Source organism: Pseudophryne corroboree, unplaced genomic scaffold, assembly GCF_028390025.1.
Source record: "Pseudophryne corroboree isolate aPseCor3 unplaced genomic scaffold, aPseCor3.hap2 scaffold_571, whole genome shotgun sequence".
NCBI classification, from domain to species: Eukaryota; Metazoa; Chordata; class Amphibia; order Anura; family Myobatrachidae; genus Pseudophryne; species Pseudophryne corroboree.
In genome coordinates this window covers 76,960-97,790 of record NW_026970170.1, presented here as the reverse complement: position 1 = coordinate 97,790, position 20,831 = coordinate 76,960, and the positions used below count along the sequence as shown (strand labels likewise).

General features: G+C 45.8%; 1 non-coding gene across 1 annotated transcript; it reads right to left on the bottom strand.

Annotated features, from left to right (window-relative positions):
• Window positions 1–14,197: 14,197 nt before the first annotated feature.
• On the bottom strand, window positions 14,198–14,271 carry TRNAN-AUU (transfer RNA asparagine (anticodon AUU)). Its single transcript has one exon. It is a non-coding gene; the product is annotated as a tRNA-Asn (tRNA).
• Between the last annotated feature and the right edge of the window lie 6,560 nt (window positions 14,272–20,831).

Sequence of the window (20,831 nt, the reverse complement as noted above, 5' to 3'; positions counted from 1 at the left end):
AATATGGCCGTTGACATGCCTGGTGAAAATACCAAAAAAATCAGCTCTTCGGTGTGGAAGTATTTCACCAGAAATGCGGACAACAGGTGTCAAGCCGTGTGTTCCCTTTGTCAAGCTGTAATAAGTAGGGGTAAGGACGTTAACCACCTCGGAACATCCTCCCTTATACGTCACCTGCAGCGCATTCATAATAAGTCAGTGACAAGTTCAAAAACTTTGGGTGACAGCGGAAGCAGTCCACTGACCAGTAAATCCCTTCCTCTTGTAACCAAGCTCACGCAAACCACCCCACCAACTCCCTCAGTGTCAATTTCCTCCTTCCCCAGGAATGCCAATAGTCCTGCAGGCAATGTCACTGGCAATTCTGACGAGTCCTCTCCTGCCTGGGATTCCTCCGATGCATCCTTGCGTGTAACGCCTACTGCTGCTGGCGCTGCTGTTGTTGCTGCTGGGAGTCGATGGTCATCCCAGAAGGGAAGTCGTAAGCACACTTTTACTACTTCCACCAAGCAATTGACTGTCCAACAGTCCTTTGCGAGGAAGATGAAATATCACAGCAGTCATCCTGTTGCAAAGCGGATAACTGAGGCCTTGACAACTATGTTGGTGTTAGACGTGCGTCCGGTATCCGCCGTTAGTTCACAGGGAACTAGACAATTTCTTGAGGTAGTGTGCCCCCGTTACCAAATACCATCTAGGTTCCACTTCTCTAGGCAGGCGATACCGAGAATGTACACGGACGTCAGAAAAAGACTCACCAGTGTCCTAAAAAATGCAGTTGTACCCAATGTCCACTTAACCACGGACATGTGGACAAGTGGAGCAGGGCAGGGTCAGGACTATATGACTGTGACAGCCCACTGGGTAGATGTATGGACTCCCGCCGCAAGAACAGCAGCGGCGGCACCAGTAGCAGCATCTCGCAAACGCCAACTCTTTCCTAGGCAGGCTACGCTTTGTATCACCGGTTTCCAGAATACGCACACAGCTGAAAACCTCTTACGGCAACTGAGGAAGATCATCGCGGAATGGCTTACCCCAATTGGACTCTCCTGTGGATTTGTGGCATCGGACAACGCCAGCAATATTGTGTGTGCATTAAATCTGGGCCAATTCCAGCACGTCCCATGTTTTGCACATACCTTGAATTTGGTGGTGCAGAATTTTTTAAAAAACGACAGGGGCGTGCAAGAGATGCTGTCGGTGGCCAGAAGAATTGCGGGACACTTTCGGCGTACAGGCACCACGTACAGAAAACTGGAGCACCACCAAAAACTACTGAACCTGCCCTGCCATCATCTGAAGCAAGAAGTGGTAACGAGGTGGAATTCAACCCTGTATATGCTTCAGAGGTTGGAGGAGCAGCAAAAGGCCATTCAAGCCTATACAATTGAGCACGATATAGGAGGTGGGATGCACCTGTCTCAAGCGCAGTGGAGAATGATTTCAACGTTGTGCAAGGTTCTGATGCCCTTTGAACTTGCCACACGTGAAGTCAGTTCAGACACTGCCAGCCTGAGTCAGGTCATTCCCCTCATCAGGCTTTTGCAGAAGAAGCTGGAGACATTGAAGGAGGAGCTAACACGGAGCGATTCCGCTAGGCATGTGGGACTTGTGGATGTAGCCCTTAATTCGCTTAGCAAGGATTCACGGGTGGTCAATCTGTTGAAATCAGAGCACTACATTTTGGCCACCGTGCTCGATCCTAGATTTAAAGCCTACCTTGGATCTCTCTTTCCGGCAGACACAAGTCTGCTGGGGTTCAAACACCTGCTGGTGAGTAAATTGTCAAGTCAAGCGGAACGCGACCTGTCAACAACATCTCCTCCTTCACATTCTCCCGCAACTGGGGGTGCGAGGAAAAGGCTCAGAATTCCGAGCCCACCCGCTGGCGGTGATGCAGGGCAGTCTGGAGCGACTGCTGATGCTGACATCTGGTCCGGACTGAAGGACCTGACAACGATTACGGACATGTCGTCTACTGTCACTGCATATGATTCTCTCCCCATTGAAAGAATGGTGGAGGATTATATGAGTGACCGCATCCAAGTAGGCACGTCACACAGTCCGTACTTATACTGGCAGGAAAAAGAGGCAATTTGGAGGCCCTTGCACAAACTGGCTTTATTCTACCTAAGTTGCCCTCCCACAAGTGTGTACTCCGAAAGAGTGTTTAGTGCCGCCGCTCACCTTGTCAGCAATCGGCGTACGAGGTTACATCCAGAAAATGTGGAGAAGATGATGTTCATTAAAATGAATTATAATCAATTCCTCCGTGGAGACATTGACCAGCAGCAATTGCCTCCACAAAGTACACAGGGAGCTGAGATGGTGGATTCCAGTGGGGACGAATTGATAATCTGTGAGGAGGGGGATGTACACGGTGATATATCGGAGGATGATGATGAGGTGGACATCTTGCCTCTGTAGAGCCAGTTTGTGCAAGGAGAGATTAATTGCTTCTTTTTTGGTGGGGGTCCAAACCAACCCGTCATATCAGTCACAGTCGTGTGGCAGACCCTGTCACTGAAATGATGGGTTGGTTAAAGTGTGCATGTCCTGTTTATACAACATAAGGGTGGGTGGGAGGGCCCAAGGACAATTCCATCTTGCACCTCTTTTTTCTTTTCTTTTTCTTTGCGTCATGTGCTGTTTGGGGAGGGTTTTTTGGAAGGGACATCCTGCGTGACACTGCAGTGCCACTCCTAGATGGGCCCGGTGTTTGTGTCGGCCACTAGGGTCGCTTATCTTACTCACACAGCTACCTCATTGCGCCTCTTTTTTTCTTTGCGTCATGTGCTGTTTGGGGAGGGTTTTTTGGAAGGGACATCCTGCGTGACACTGCAGTGACACTCCTAGATGGGCCCGGTGTTTGTGTCGGCCACTAGGGTCGCTTATCTTACTCACACAGCTACCTCATTGCGCCTCTTTTTTTCTTTGCGTCATGTGCTGTTTGGGGAGGGTTTTTTGGAAGGGACATCCTGCGTGACACTGCAGTGCCACTCCTAGATGGGCCCGGTGTTTGTGTCGGCCACTAGGGTCGCTAATCTTACTCACACAGCTACCTCATTGCGCCTCTTTTTTTCTTTGCGTCATGTGCTGTTTGGGGAGGGTTTTTTGGAAGGGCCATCCTGCGTGACACTGCAGTGCCACTCCTAGATGGGCCCGGTGTTTGTGTCGGCCACTAGGGTCGCTTATCTTACTCACACAGCGACCTCGGTGCAAATTTTAGGACTAAAAATAATATTGTGAGGTGTGAGGTATTCAGAATAGACTGAAAATGAGTGGAAATTATGGTTTTTGAGGTTAATAATACTTTGGGATCAAAATGACCGCCAAATTCTATGATTTAAGCTGTTTTTTAGGTTTTTTGGAAAAAAACACCCGAATCCAAAACACACCCGAATCCGACAAAAAAAATTCGGTGAGGTTTTGCCAAAACGCGGTCGAACCCAAAACACGGCCGCGGAACCGAACCCAAAACCAAAACACAAAACCCGAAAAATTTCCGGCGCTCATCTCTAGAAAGGACACCGGCCCTTTAAGGGAAGCTGTACTCTGCTGGAAGCTGAGCTGGAAGCAGGTAATGTTGTAGCTGGAAACAGATGAATCCACAATGGATTGGAGAGTCAGGCTACACCGCAGGTGGAATGCTGGTGCGGGTCTCTATGGTGGAAGTCTTGAGACAGGAGCTGGAACCTGGAAGACAATCACAGGAGAGAGACAAACAGGAACTAGGTTTGACAACCAAAGCACTGACGCCTTCCTTACTCAGGCACAGTGTATTTATACCTGCAGCAAGGAAGGGATTGGCTAGGCAATTGTGCAGATTATCAATACTGAGAACAGATTGGTGGAAATGATCAGCTGACAGAATCCAAGATGGCTGCGCCCATGCAGACACTTGGAGGGAAGTTTTGGTTTGTAATCCATGTGGTAATGAAAACAGTAATGGCGGCGCCGGCCACCGGAGACAGGAGGCGCCAGGCTGACAGATGCACATCCAACCACGCGGACACGGCGGAGGCCGCGGGAGACGCCATGCCAGGTGTAATATGGCGTTTACTGTGACAGCGTCCCAGAGTGACAGGAGAGAATACAGGAATGTACACATCAGGATAACAGATGGGATCCGGTCCTGGAGCGCTGAGCCAGCCTTAGGAGGCATCTGATGGGTAAGAAATGGCGTCCAGATACCCGGATCGTGACAGCACCCCCCCCTTTAGGAGTGGCCCCAGGACACTTCTTTGGCTTTTGAGGAAACTTGGAATGGAATCTCCGGACCAAGGCAGGAGCATGGACATCAGAAGCATTGGTCCATGAACGTTCCTCAGGACCATAACCCTTCCAGTCAATAAGATATTGTAGTTGACCGTAACGGTGACGTGAGTCCAGGATCTTGGCCACTTCATACTCAACGCCTCATTGAGTTTGGACTTTCGGAGTTGGAGGAAGTGAGGAATGAAACCGATTCAAGATCAGCGGTTTCAACAGGGAAACATGGAATGTCCTGGGTATTTTTAAGAAGGGAGGCAACTGGAGTCTGTAAGCAACAGGATTGATGACTTGTTCAATCTTGAAAGGACCGATATAGCGAGGTGCAAACTTCATACTGGGAACTCTTAACCTCAAATTCTTCGTGGATAACCATACCCGATCACCCACCTTGAGAGCAGGAACTGCTCGACGCTTCTTATCCGCAAACTTCTTGTACCTGAACGATGCCTTGAGCAGAGCTGATCGTACGCTCTTCCAGATATTGGCAAACTGATGCAAGGTGATATCCACTGCGGGAACAGAAGTTGCTGGAAGCGGTTGGAACTCAGGGACTTTAGGGTGGAATCCAAAGTTAGTGAAGAATGGTGTTGAAGCAGATGAAGAATGATACTGGTTGTTATGACAGAACTCGGCCCAGGGAAGTAATTGAACCCAGTCATCTTGAGAGGAGGACACATAGATGCGGAGGAAGGCCTCCAAGTCCTGATTCACCCTCTCGGTTTGACCATTGGTCTGAGGATGGTAAGCCGTGGAAAACTTTAGCTTGACTTGGAGGACTTGACATAAACTTCGCCAGAATTTGGCTGTGAATTGAACTCCTCGATCTGAGATAATTTCTTCAGGAAGACCGTGGAGTCGGAAGATCTCTTGTATGAATACTTGAGCCAACTTGGAAGCTGACGGAAGACCGGTGAGAGGAATGAAGTGTGCCATCTTGGTGAACCGGTCAACTACCACCCAGATGGTATTGAACTTGTTGCACATGGGTAAGTCTGTAATGAAATCCATCGACAAGTGGGTCCATGGTCGACGGGGAACGGATAGTGGAACCAGTTGCCCCGCAGGCGACTGGCGGGATACTTTATGTTGGGCACACTTTGGGCAAGATGCAATAAACTCCAAGACGTCCTTTTTCAGAGTTGGCCACCAATAGGACCTAGAGATAAACTCCAGGGTTTTTTGGATACCTGTATGTCCGGCAAAACGGGAAGCATGGGCCCAATGCATGAGCTTCTTCCTTAGCATCGGCTTCACAAAACTTTTCCCTGATGGGGGCGTAGAGTCCATCCCTACCGTGGAGAATGCCAACGGACTTATAATAGGATGCTTGTCTGAAGACTCTGACTCATTTTCTTGCTCCCATGAGCGGGAAAGGGCATCGGCCTTGCGATTCTGAGAGCCCGGACAGAACTGGAGTTTAAAGTCGAACCTGGAAAAGAAAAGTGCCCATCTGGCCTGACGAGGGTTGAGACATTGTGCGCCTTTCAAATATAGAACGTTCTTGTGGTCTGTAAGGATGGTGATTGAATGAGAAGCTCCCTCCAACAGATATCTCCACTCCTCTAGAGCGAGCTTGATGGCTAGCAACTCCTGGTCGCCAATGGCATAGTTGCGCTCCGCTGGGGAGAACTTCCGTGAAAAGAAACTGCAAGGATGTAAATGGCCATCTTTAGCCCTCTGAGATAACACCGCTCCTACTCCAACGGAGGAGGCATCCACCTCTAGGATGAAAGGAGAGTCGATGTCAGGCTGTTTCAGGACAGGCGCAGAGATGAACCTCTGTTTTAAAAGATGAAAAGCTTGCATGGCTTCTTCAGACCACTTGGACGGGTTAGCACCCTTCTTGGTGAAAGCAGTAATAGGCGCCACAATGGTGGGAAAGTCTCGTATAAACTTTCGGTAATAATTGGCGAACCCTAAGAACCTCTGGACCCCTTTGAGGGTTAAGGGTACTGGCCAATTCTGAATTGCTTGTAGTTTCTCAGGATCCATCTCTAGTCCGAAACCGGACACAATGTACCCTAGAAACGGAATGGACTTGACTTCAAAGACGCATTTCTCTAATTTGCAATAGAGATGATTGACACGGAGACGGGACAGAACCTCCTTTACCCAAAAACGATGTTCCTCTAAATTGTTGGCAAAAATGAGGATATCATCTAGATAGACCACGACATGACGGTATAGAATGTCTCTGAAGATCTCATTGACGAAATGCTGGAAGACAGCTGGAGCATTGCTCAATCCGAAGGGCATGACGAGGTACTCATAATGTCCGTCACGGGTGTTAAATGCGGTCTTCCACTCGTCACCCTCACGGATCCGGATGAGATTGTATGCACCTCGCAAGTCCAGCTTTGTAAAGATGGTAGCTCCGCTAACTCTGTCAAAGAGCTCAGTAATCAGGGGTAAAGGATAACGGTTCTTGATGGTAATGTCGTTCAAACCTCTGTAGTCGATGCACGGCCGCAGACCACCATCTTTCTTTTTTACAAAAAAGAAGCCTGCGCCGGCTGGAGAAGAAGAAGGTCGAATGAACCCCTTTGCTAGGTTCTCTTTAATATATTCCTCCATAGAATGCGTCTCAGGCAGAGACAACGGATAAGTTCGGCCTCGAGGTGGAACCTTCCCTGGAACGAGATCAATCGGACAGTCCCATTCTCTATGAGGAGGAAGGATATCAGCAGAAGCTTTACTGAACACATCCGTGAAATCTTGATATGGAGGAGGTGGAACATCAGACGACCTGGGGGAGGAAGAACAGACAGGCAATACTTTAAACAAACATGTCTCAGCACAGGAGGAACCCCATGCCAGGATTTGCGTAGTCGTCCAATCAATTGTAGGATTGTGAAGACGGAGCCATGGAAGGCCCAGGACCACAGGATGTGTGGCTCTTGGAATCACTAAAAAAGAAATAAGTTCGGAATGAAGAACTCCCACTCTCAGACGAACTGGTAGAGTCCTTAAAGAAATAACTGCATCAAAAATTTTGCTGCCATCCACGGCAGTTAAAGAAATGGACGAAGGAAGTCTCTCGGTGGGTAGGGACCACCGTTTAACATAGGCTTCGGTAATAAAGTTCCCAGCTGCTCCGGAATCAAGGAGGGCAATGACGTTCCGATAACGTTGAGCAACTTGAAGCGAGACTGGGAGATTACAATCTTGAGAAGATGGAGAGGAGATCATTACTCCTAGCCGGCCCTCTCCTTGGCGAGCTAGGATTTGAAGTTTCCCAGACGTTTGGGACAGGCATTAATGGTGTGAGACGGAGCTGCACAATAGAGACAGAGAAACTCGGAGAGACGTCTTCGGCGCTCAGCAGGGGTTAAACGGGAACGGCCAAGTTGCATGGGCTCATCTTTAGATGGTGACAGTTGACGAGGAGGAGGAGCAGAAGATTTTGGAGCAGATGATCTTCCACGCTCAGTTGCTCTCTCTCTGAAACGTAAATCAACTTTCGTGCAGAGTGAGATTAGCTCATCTAACTTAGAAGGTAAGTCTCTGGTAGCTAACTCATCTTTAATACGCTCAGATAAGCCATGCCAGAATGCAGCATACAGGGCCTCGTCGTTCCATGCCAGTTCGGATGCCAGGATCTGGAACTGTATCAGATATTGTCCTACAGTACGTGACCCCTGGCGTAAACGGAGAATCTCGGATGAAGCTGAGGTTACCCGGCCTGGCTCGTCGAAGATGCGCCTGAATGTTGACACGAAGGCAGTGTAGGAAGATAGAAGGGTGACGGACCTCTCCCATAACGGTGATGCCCAATCAAGGGCTGAGCCACTGAGAAGAGAAATAATGTAGGCAATTTTTGTACGGTCACTGGGAAAATTGCCAGGTTGTAGCTCAAACTGAATCTCACACTAGTTGAGAAATCCCCTGCAGAATCTTGGAGATCCGTCAAATTTTGCTGGCGTTGGAAGATGAAGACGTGGAGCAGAAATGGGTAAGGTGGGTGGGGTTATAGCTGGAGTCACTGTGGTTGACGCACCAGACGCGCCTGATCCACGGAGAGTTGTCTGAATCCCATCCAGCCGAGTAGAGAGATCCTGGAGACAGCGGATGATGTGGCCCTGTGCAGCCTCCTGATGTTCTAGTCGGGCTGCCAGTTCTTGCATCGGCCTGGCCGCTTGATCCTGGTCTCCGGCTGGATTCATTTGGTCAGTGCTTACTGTCACAACTGAGGGCCTGAGCTGACGGGAGGCAGCCTCAGTTGTAGGGGCTGAGATGTACCGGAACCTGGGAGGTTGTATCAGACCCCTGGACATGTAAGTAACATAAATAATAAATGCCCGAAGGCGTGACCACGACAACTTGGATAAAAGTCAATGATGTTTATTATGACAACTCTGCAACACAGCAGCAGTAAAAGAAAACGTAAAAGTCAGCAAAGAATAAATACAGTTCCTGGGTACTACAGGATGGCAGGAGCCACAGGGCACTGGTAGTGTGAGATAGCTCTTATGATCTTCTAGATGGAAAGTCCTTACCAGGCCCGACTGTAGCAATGGAGATAACCCAGGATTGTGCCAGCTGGTGTTCCAGGAAAAGCTGGGTTGCTGAAGATAAAACAGCTGCTGTGGATACTGGCTGGAACCAGACTGTTGTTAGCACGGAGTGGATACTGGCTGGAACCAGTTAAATAATAAATGAACTTGGGAGCGATGAAATATGAACTGAAATGTAGAACTTGAGAGCGGAGAAATAATAATACCGGTGGAGAGTGGTAAAGTGTAGAAAGGACACCGGCCCTTTAAGGGAAGCTGTACTCTGCTGGAAGCTGAGCTGGAAGCAGGTAATGTTGTAGCTGGAAACAGATGAATCCACAATGGATTGGAGAGTCAGGCTACACCGCAGGTGGAATGCTGGTGCGGGTCTCTATGGTGGAAGTCTTGAGACAGGAGCTGGAACCTGGAAGACAATCACAGGAGAGAGACAAACAGGAACTAGGTTTGACAACCAAAGCACTGACGCCTTCCTTACTCAGGCACAGTGTATTTATACCTGCAGCAAGGAAGGGATTGGCTAGGCAATTATGCAGATTATCAATACTGAGAACAGATTGGTGGAAATGATCAGCTGACAGAATCCAAGATGGCTGCGCCCATGCAGACACTTGGAGGGAAGTTTTGGTTTGTAATCCATGTGGTAATGAAAACAGTAATGGCGGCGCCGGCCACCGGAGACAGGAGGCGCCAGGCTGACAGATGCACATCCAACCACGCGGACACGAGCTTTGGTATAACCCCATGGTTCTTAATGTGACCCCAGCATCCTCTAGGTCCTCTAGGTCGTATGAGAAAATAGGATTTTAATACCTACCGGTAAATCCTTTTCTCTTAGTACGTAGAGGATGCTGGGCACCCGTCCCAGTCCATACTGTGTCTGCAGTTATTACTTGTGGTTATACACATGTTGTGTTACGGTTCTGGTCAGCTTTTTGCTGCAATTGTTCATGCCGTTGGCTTGTGTTCTGTTGAATGCCACGTTCTGCGGCATGCTTAAGGTGTGAGCTGGTAAGATGCTCACCTTAGTTTAACAATAAATCCTTTCCTCGAAATGTCAGTCTCCCTGGGCACAGTTCCTATAACTGGAGTCTGGAGGAGGGGCATAGAGGGAGGAGCCAGTCCACACCCTTTGAAAGTCTTAAAGTGCCCATGTCTCTTGCGGATCCCGTCTATACCCCATGGTTCTTAATGTGACCCCAGCATCCTTTACGGACTAAGAGAAAAGGATGCCCTTGTGTACTATCCTGACTTCTCCTCCCGTCTGCTTACTTTGTGCCTTCCAACGCACAATGCGAACTACAGGTGGTGCTGCAGGGCCCACACCCTTTTACTTGCCTTACAGAGCAGCTCTGGAGCTGTTACAGTGCCCAGCTGCTGCAAGAAATCAGCATGAATGCTTCAGGGGATTGGGCATGGCCAACATGAGCCCCACACCAAAGGAGGGTGGGGGTGTTTAATGCGAACTAGGGGTCATCCAAGCACTGCAAAAGGCCGCCATGCCCTGCATGCCCCTTTTCTCTTTTTATATGCAGATGAGGGTTCCAGCCAACTTTGGCCCACTGCTTGGATGACATCACCGTATGCAAATCCGTCTGCTGCAGACCTTCCCCCAGGAATGCTTGTACTAGTTGTTGGATATGGTTTGATATTTGATGGTGCTTCAGTATTAGGCAGCCTTCCGCCCTCCCATGTTCATCTGAAAAGATGTGGTCTCCCTGCAGTTGTTGTCCCCAGACGAGAGTTCCCTTGTGCTTCCTCAGTTGAATCTCCTTAACTTGACGGGGGAGGGGCTGCCCGAGCTGCCACCCTCCCCAGCCCTATCCCAACTCATACTTATTTTACATATTAGATCTCTTGATCATGAAGATTGTTCTCACAGGGTTAGGTTCATCCATTATATTTTAAAATAGGAAGGTACAAATTACATATTTGAATTGCATCTATGTGCTGGATTCAAATGCCCCCCCCCCCCTTCCTTTCTCAATTGTGCCCGTCAGCAGCTATTCTAAGGTTGCTGCCAATGGGTGTGACACATTAATTTCTTCTGTGGGGTACACTGGACTCCACAAGGATTCACATTGGGGTGTAGAGTAGGATCTTGATCTGAGGCACCAACCGGCTCAAAGCTTTTGACTGTTCCCAAGATGCTCAGCGCATCCTCCTCTATAACCCCGCTTCCATGAACAGGGAGCTCAGTTTGTAGTTGGTGCCTTCAGTAGCAGGCCACTTAACAGGGGCCTGCCTCAGGCAGCCTATTCTTAGCTATTAATTTTGACAAGAAAAGAAGAACTTGTTTTATGAGAATCTACAAGGGCTGCAGCAGGCTAGGTCTAATAGACATCTTTACTGCAGCTTCATCACTCCCAGCGGCGCTGTATACTCCCGTGCCCTGGTTGCTGGGTCACTGCAGCGGAGGCTCCGGTTTCTTCCTAAGGTCAGTCACACACACACCGCCCTTCCGGATCACGAGGCCGCTGATTAAGGGGAGCGTGGCCGTAGGGGGTGGGCCGTGTGCGCACTGGGGTGGACACTGATTACTGGGCAGCCGCTCCACTAGCCACCAGGTACAGTTAAGGAGCACAGGTCTGGGGGTTTTTCTCCTATATTAACCCAATTTTGTACTGCCCGCAGCGCATTGTGATAGGTAATAGGGCCTGATTCAGGTTGGATTGCAATCACAATAAGCGATCCAACTGCAAAAATTGCTAAGAGCATACGCATGTGCCTGCATGCGATCGCCTCTGCCTGTCAATCGGGGCAGGGGGGGAGAGTGGGGTCAGCAACACTCCATTTCCAAGTCAGGGATGGAGCAGTGCGGGGGCAAGGCTTCAAAATGGGGTCTGCAATGGAGGAGACACAGGGGGCGTGGTCACAGCGGCTGTATGACATCACATTCAGCCGCTGTAATCACAAAAATGGTGGCGGCTTCCTGCGCGCACATACAGTCTGCACCAGCAGGAGGCTACACCATTGTTTATGATCACGCTGAACTGCAGTGCGACTGCAATTACAGCATGGTCAAGAAGGGAGGTGTCATACTGGGTGGCCATGCCCTGTCACTGTGCAGGAGCCAGCACCGCTTACACACTAGTCCCCGGGTGCAGCCCCCAACCCCCGGGACACCCGGAGCAACAAAATGTAGATTCAGGCCACCAGGCCACGCCCCTACCTATGAAATAATGCCTCCTTTTTACCATTGCGCTGCTTATTTGCACGCACTGCATTACAATCTCCCTCGCCACCTCTCTGGGTGTCACCAGTGATAGTGACACCTCTGAAATGCTTGTAGCAGCTGGTCCAAAGATCTATGCCTCAAGCCCTGAGTGTTTGCCCTTGTGACTTGTTGATCATCATAGCGAAGCAGATGCTTACAGAAAACTGCAGGGGCTTAGATTGAAAATAAAAAAAATTGATGGGTATAAGGTAGAGAGGAGCGGGTTCGGTTCTCCGAGAACCGAATTCCCCACGAACTCCACGTGGTTTACACTGGTCTGAGGCAGGCTCGGTTGTTCCCGCCTGACTCGGAAAACCTGAACAAGGGAAAATGTCATCATCCCGCTGTCGGATTCTCGCGAGATTCGGATATTATATATAGAGCTGCGCGTTGCCGCCATTTTTACTCGTGCATTGAAGAGAGAGCGGAGAGGACGTGGCTATGTTCTCTCAGTGGAAATCTCAATATCAGTGCTCAGTATCAGTGGTTACTTATTGCTGCTCAGTAATACTAGTAGTGTGTCTCTCCTGCTCAGTGTCAGTTCTCAGTAGTATCCTCATCAGTGCTCAGTATCACTGTTCATTGTCTTGTGCTGCATTGTGTTGCTCAGCATACTACAGTACATTACTAATAGTCCAGTGCTGCATCTTGCTGCTCAGTGTCAGTTCTAGTATCCTCATCAGTGCTCACTATCACTGCTCATTGCATTGTGGTGTTCTGTATACTACAGTAATATAGTAACATATAGTAACATAGTTTTTGAGGTTGAATAGAGGCAAATTGCCCATCGTGTTCAACCTGTTTTAAGTTGTGATGATTCTACATACTTGCTGAATAATGTTTTATGACTAGTTAGCTACTATAACTCATGTTACCCCCGGATTAACCATGTTGATATTTTAAGTATTATAACCTTGGATAGCTTTTTCATTCAGAAATGTATCCATTCCTTTTTTAAATCCAATTACAGAGTCCGCCATTACCACCTTCCCTGGCAGGGAATTCCACATCCTGATTGCCCTAACAGTGAAGAACCCTTTCCTCCATTGCATTCTGAACTTTCCTCCAGTCGCAGCGAGTGACCACGTGTTCTTTTAATAAATAATTCCTCTGATAACTCTTTGTTATGTATCTTTACATATTTGAAGATATTAATAATATCTCCTCTTAGGCACCTCTTTTCTAGTGTATACATATTCAGCCTAGTAAGTCTTTCCTTATAGTCCAGTACTTTTAGGCCTTTAATCAATTTAGTCTTCAGGATCTCTCGGACTTCCATGAGCAGCAGAGTAGTGCAATGGAAGGATGCTGGGCCCATAACCCAGAGGTCGATTAATCGAAACTATCCTCTGCTATGTGCATTTTTTTTTATAATTAAAGTAATCAAAAACTGGGATTGATATTTTGGCTCTTTTATTTTTACTTAAAGTACAATAACTTTTATCATTTTAATTTGTTTTAATAGTATATTGACAGCATTGTTTTCTTTAAAAAATCCACTTAATTTTCTTTACCCTATTACTGAAATGGTAATTGACAAAAACAAACTACATTGTCACCAGAAGAGCAATGCAAAATGTACAAGTGATATATTAAAATCATCTTCCATCTTGAATTTCAATGATGCATTGGGACAACAATTTTGTGAGAAACATCTTCACCCATAAAGAAAGATTTTCTTAATTCCTTATCTGTGTGCTGATTAGATATTACCTTGTTTTCACATTAAACAGACTTCCACATGAGAAAGCAGCAAGGATGCAGTAACGTTTATGTGTCCTGGTGTAAACCTGTATTTTTTCAGTAGACATTGAAATGAGGATGCATCTTGCTGCCTTTCCAATGTAGCAAGTTTAATTCAGTAATAGGTGAAAAAACATTCCTACAAAGGTGTTAATCAGAGACTTGGCTTTGTGGACACTTTTCAGAGAGCAAATTTGTTAGCATAAAAATAAAGTCAGAAAATGAAGAGCTGTTTAATCACTCAATTGGACTTTTCTGCCAGCATAGTTTTTTTTTCTCTGCAACCCACTGCTAAATTGTGCTTCCTAGCTGTTTTTTATAAAATCACTTAATCAAATCTAACTCTGATTACATCAGAGAAGGCCAGGTACCCTACACCATAAGAGGGGGTTTGAAATTTTGACTTGTCTACTTAAAGATCACCAAAATCTGATCACAAGGTCAATTACATCCCTGGGTGGGATTGAACCACCAACCTTTTGGTTAATAGCCAAACATGCTAACCGATTGCACCACAGAGACACCTCGTAAAAGTCCATTCTGACAAAGGCTAATAAGCATTCATCTAGAACGTTTCCTAGAAAAACTTTAAAAAGTCAATAATCTGGAGAGTTTTTGTAAGAAACACATTGCTACTTTCCCATGATGAGTGAGTGCTTCAGGATCTCTTGCACTTACATGAGCAGCAGAGTACTGCAACGGAAGCATGCTGGGCCCATAACCCAGATGTAGGCAGATTGAAACTATCTTCTGCTATATGCATTGTTTTTTGTTAATTAAAGTAATCCAAAACTGGGATTGATATTTTGGCTCTTTTATTTTTACTTAAAGTACAATAACTTTTACCATTTTAATTTGTTTTAATAGTAAATTGACAGTATTGTTTTCTTTCAAAAATCCACTTAATTTTCTTTACCCTATTATTAAAATGGTAATTGACAAAAACAAACTACATTGTCACCAGAAGAGCAGTACAAAATGTACAAGTGATATATTAAAATCATCATTCCAGCTTGAATTTCAATGATGCTTTGGTGCAACAATTTTGTGAGAAACATCTTCACCCATAAAGAAAGATTTTCTTAATTCCTTACCTGTGTGCTGATTAGATATCACCTTGTTTTCACATTAAACAGACTTCCCCATGAGGAAGCAGCAAGGATGCAGTGACGTTTATGTTTCCTGGTGTCAACCTGTATTATTTCAGTAGACATTGAAATGAGGATGCATCTTGCTGCCTTTCCAATGAAGCAAGTTTAATTCAGTAATAGGTGAAAAACCATTCCTACAAAGGTGTTAATCAGAGACTTTACTTTGTGGACACTTTTCAGAGAGCAAATTTGTTAGCATAAACATAAAATCAGAAAATGAAGAGCTGTTTAATCACTCAATTGGACTTTTCTGCCAGCATAGTTTTTTTTCTCTGCAACCCACTGCTAAATTGTGCTTCCTAGCTGTTTTTTTATAAAATCACTTAATCAAATCTAACTCTGATTACATCAGAGAAGGCCAGGTACCCTACACCATAAGAGGGAGTTTGACATTTTGACTTGTCTACTTAAAGGTTACCAAAATCTAATCACAAGGTCAATTACATCCATGGGTGGGATTGAACCACCAACCTTTTGGTTAATAGCCAAACATGCTAACCGATTGCACCACAGAGACACCTCGTAAAAGTATATACTGACAAAGGCTAATAAGCATTCATCTAGAACGTTTCCTAGAAAAACTTTAAAAAGTCAATAATCTGGAGAGTTTTTGTAAGAAACACATTGGTACTTTCCCATGATGAGTGAGTGCTTCAGGATCTCTTGCACTTACATGAGCAGCAGAGTACTGCAACGGAAGCATGCTGGGCCCATAACCCAGAGGTAGGCAGATTGAAACTATCCTCTGCTATATGCATTGTTTTTTGTTAATTAAAGTAATCCAAAACTGGGATTGATATTTTGTCTCTTTTATTTTTACTTAAAGTACAATAACTTTTACCATTTTAATTTGTTTTAATAGTATATTGACAGTATTGTTTTCTTTCAAAAATCCACTTAATTTTCTTTACCCTATTATTAAAATGGTAATTGACAAAAACAAACTACATTGTCACCAGAAGAGCAGTACAAAATGTACAAGTGATATATTAAAATCATCTTTCCAGCTTGAATTTCAATGATGCTTCGGTGCAACAATTTTGTGAGAAACATCTTCATCCATAAAGAAAGATTTTCTTAATTCCTTACCTGTGTGCTGATTAGATATCACCTTGTTTTCACATTAAACAGACTTCCCCATGAGGAAGCAGCAAGGATGCAGTGACGTTTATGTTTCCTGGTGTCAACCTGTATTATTTCAGTAGACATTGAAATGAGGATGCATCTTGCTGCCTTTCCAATGAAGCAAGTTTAATTCAGTAATAGGTGAAAAACCATCCCTACAAAGGTGTTAATCAGAGACTTGGCTTTGTGGACACTTTTCAGAGAGCAAATTTGTTAGCATAAACATAAAATCAGAAAATGAAGAGCTGTTTCGTCACTAAATTGGACTTTTCTGCCAGCATAATTTTTTTTCTCTGCAACCCACTGCTAAATTGTGCTTCCTAGCTGTTTTTTTATAAAATCACTTAATCAAATCTAACTCTGATTACATCAGAGAAGGCCAGGTACCCTACACCATAAGAGGGGGTTTGAAATTTTGACTTGTCTATTTAAAGATCACCAAAATCTGATTACAAGGTCAATTACATACCTGGGTGGGATTGAACCACCAACCTTTTGGTTAATAGCCAAACATGCTAACCGATTGCGCCACATAGACACCTTGCAAAAGTAGATACTGACAAAGGCTAATAAGCATTTATCTAGAACGTTTCCTAGAAAAACTTTAAAAAGTCAATAATCTGGAGAATTTTTGTAAGAAACACATTGGTACTTTCCCATGATGAGTGAGTGCTTCAGGATCTCTTTCACTTACATGGGCTATTAACCAAAAGGTTGGTGGTTCAATCCCACCCAGGGATGTAATTGACCTTGTGATCGGATTTTGGTGATCTTTAAGTAGACAAGTCAAAATTTCAAACCCCCTCTTATGGTGTAGGGTACCTGGCCTTCTCTGACGTAATCAGAGTTAGATTTAATTAAGTGATTTTATAAAAAACAGCTAGGAAGCACAATTTAGCAGTGGGTTGCAGAGAAAAAAATAACATTTTAAACCTACCGGTAAATTTTTTTTCTCGTAGTCCGTAGAGGATGATGGGGACTCCGTAAGGACCATGGGGGATAGACGGGCTCCGCAGCAGACATGGGCACTTTAAGAAAGACTTTAGATCTGGGTGTGCACTGGCTCCTCCCTCTATGCCCCTCCTCCATACCTCAGTTAGAGAAACTGTGCCCAGAGGAGACGGACAGTACGAGGAAAGGATTTTTGTTAATCCAAGGTCAAGATTCATACCAGCCACACCAATCACACCGTATAACTTGTGATATACTACCCAGTTAACAGTATGAAAACAACATAGCATCAGTCCAAGACCGATGAAAACTAACATATAACCCTTATGTAAGCAATAACTATATACAAGTCTTGCAGAAGTAGTCCGCACTTGGGACGGGCACCCAGCATCCTCTACGGACTACGAGAAAAAGATTTACCGGTAGGTTTAAAATCTTATTTTCTCTTACGTCCTAAAAGATGCTGGGGACTCCGTAAGGACCATGGGGATTATACCAAAGCTCCCAAACGGGCTCCTGCGGATGACTCTGCAGCACCGATTGAGCAAACAGGAGGTCCTCCTCAGCCAGGGTATCAAACTTATAGAACTTTGCAAAGGTGTTTGAACCCGACCAAGTAGCAGCTCGGCACAGCTGTAGTGCCGAGACCCCTCTGGCAGCTGCCCAAGAAGAGCCCACCTTCCTAGTGGAATGGGCCTTGACTGAATTAGGCAATGGCAATCCCGCCATAGAATGCGCCTGCTGAATCGTGTTACAGATCCAGAGAGCAATAGTCTGATTTGAAGCAGGGGTGCCAATCTTGTTGGCTGCATACAGGACAAACAGTGCTTCTGTTTTTCTGACTCTAGCCGTTCTGGCCACGTAAATTTTCAAAGCCCTGACCACATCAAGGGACTCGGAATCCTCCAAGTCACGCGTAGCCACAGGCACCACAATAGGTTGGTTCATATGAAAGAATGAGTCCACTTTTAGCAGGAATTGAGGACGGGTCTGCAATTCCGCTCTATCCATATGGAAAACCAGATAGGGGATTTTATGTGATAAAGCTGCTAATTCCGACACTCGCCTAGCGGAAGCCAAGGCTAATAACATGACTACCTTCCAAGTGAGATATTTAAACTCCACCATTTTAAGTGGTTCAAACCATAACCTTAACACCACGTTAAGGTCCCAAGGGACCACCGGAGGTACAAAAGGAGGCTGAATATGCAGTACTCCCTTCACAAAAGTTTGTACTTACTTCAGGAAGAGAGGCCAATTCCTTTTGAAAGAAAATGGATAAGGCCAAAATCTGAACCTTAATAGAGCCTAATTTTAGGCCCAAATTCACTCCAGTTTGTAGGAAGTGAAGGAAGTGGCCCAGGTGGAATTCTTACGTATGAGCATTCCTGGCCTCACACAAAGAAACATATTTTCGCCATATACAGTGATAATGTTTAGATGTCACGTCCTTCCTAGCCTTTATTAGCGTAGGAATGACCTCATCTGGAATACCCTTTTCCGCTAGGATCCGGCGTTCAACCGCCATGCCGTCAAACGCAGCCGCGGTAAGTCTTGGAACAGACAGGGCCCCTGTTGCAACAGGTCCTGTCTTAGAGGAAGTGGCCACGGATCTTCTGTGAGCATTTCCTGCAGATCTGGATACCAGGTCCTTCGCGGCCAATCTGGAACAATGAGAATTGTTCTTACTCCTCTTTTTCTTACTATTATCAACACCTTGGGTATGAGAGGTAGAGGAGGAAATACATAGACCGACCGGAACACCCACGGTGTCACTAGGGCGTCTACAGCTACTGCCCGAGGGTCTCTTGACCTGGTGCAATACCTCTGTAGCTTTTTGTTGAGGCGGGACGCCATCATGTCTATCTGGAACAGTCCCCACCGACTTGCAATCTGTGCGAAGACTTCCTGATGGAGTCCCCACTCTCCTGGATGTAGGTCGTGTCTGCTGAGGAAGTCTGCATCCCAGTTGTCCACTCCCGGAATGAACACTGCTGACAGTGCGCTTTGATAAAGCTAAATATTTATCTTATTTAAAACCCTTTGTGAGGTCTAAGAACACTGTACGCTATTTGCGTATGGAGTACCGTAAGGGTACGCTCGTTGCGTAACAATCGCTTAGCCGTGGTCGAGACGCTCAAGCGTCACGTTCGCTCACGGCCAAGAGATCACAGGCAGGCACGCTATTGGCTGCTGACTAACGTAATGGTTCGCTATAGCGTAACGGACGCTGTATCGGGAGCGGGCTGCTCGAGCGATACAGACGCTCACGAGAATACGCTGTTGGTATCGGGCACACTTATAGGTGAGCGACTACCGTAATGCTACGCTATCAGCGTAGCAGACGCTCGAGACCACGAGGAGATCACGAGCGGCGCCGACGCTCACAATGTTAAACCTTTATGTCTAAACCACAAACAATGTAATTTGCTGTAAAACCTTAGTGTAGAGATAGGGTGTAAATGCAACACTGTATAACCTTATTAACTCAAAAGCTGTTCGAGCGTCACCGACGCTCTGAGAATACTTAACACTATAAGAAATACACAAATACCGTGCTTAGGGTCCAACGCCTAATATATATATTATGAATGTTATACTTGCAAAAGAATTAATACAATACAAGTCATACACTACAATATAACATAGACTAACTAACCAGGTAACTACACAGTAAATACAATACAAGTACGTTTAAGAGAAAATGAGAGAAAGAGAAGAGAGAGAGAGAAAGATATGGCCCATAATAACAAGAAAAGACAATATGATTACGGAGAAAACTTACGCACAAAGGAAACGATCGCATGCGCCTCTGGACATCCAGCTCCCGATTTTCAGCAATGATAACCGATGAAGAGTGAGTGCTGGATGTGATCGGCCTGTCTATTTATGCCCCACACACAATACAATTCAATGGTCCCTACAATCTCATTGTTCATTGGACACAGGAATTCGTCTTCGCATTATAACAAAAGGTCATAGGTTGATTCATACAGGTGGGCTGTGACTATTTCCAACAGCTCAGGTGGGAGGGAAACTGGGTTTCCCGCCGCATGGATAAGTAAGTGCAAATACAGTAAATGTTCATAAACTTCTTATGTCCATAACTATTCGCACGAGCGATTGATCCGCTTCAAACCAACACCGGAATATTGCTAATTAAATACTCTTCCGATGGATACTAAACACCACTGTATTACTCCTGTCTGACCCTTCGTATCAAACAATGAGGGATCTCTCTGTCCAGGAACATACTACATTAACTAAACTTTCAGAATCTATCAAAGGGACCATAATCTACAAAATGCATTATATGGTGAAAATATGTAACGAAAGAGTCGCCCGCTAGACGCACACAATCTCTACCGTAAATGTGCATACCGTGCGCCTGCGGGTGCCCGCAACAGCGAGTATGCGCACGCACGGGAGAGCGCACGCATGCGCAGCAGGGACACATATGAGGTGCAAATATGGCAGTGTGCATCGTGATATTTTTCTGACTTTGACAGTCCACCCTTTGGCAGTCAACAATAACTGCCACTTCCTAAAACATTTCAAAAAGAGAAAAATATATGTCAGGGGTTAATACATTTACATGGTTGGGTAGGGGAGGAGAGGAGAAGGTAGGAAAAGGGTATGACCTAGTGAGATAGCAGAAGCATGTGTGTATGAATCCATGTTTGGGGGGTCATGTATCATCGTGCCGTACGTGTTTTAAATCAAGCTTCGAGGTATTGCGAAGTATACATTTGAATTCCTTCTTATCCCGTGGTACGGGTCTGTGGATGGGCTGTCAAACTTTACCGAGCTTTTTTCGGATTTTGGTTGTAACAAAAATGGGGAGCACATTTTAGT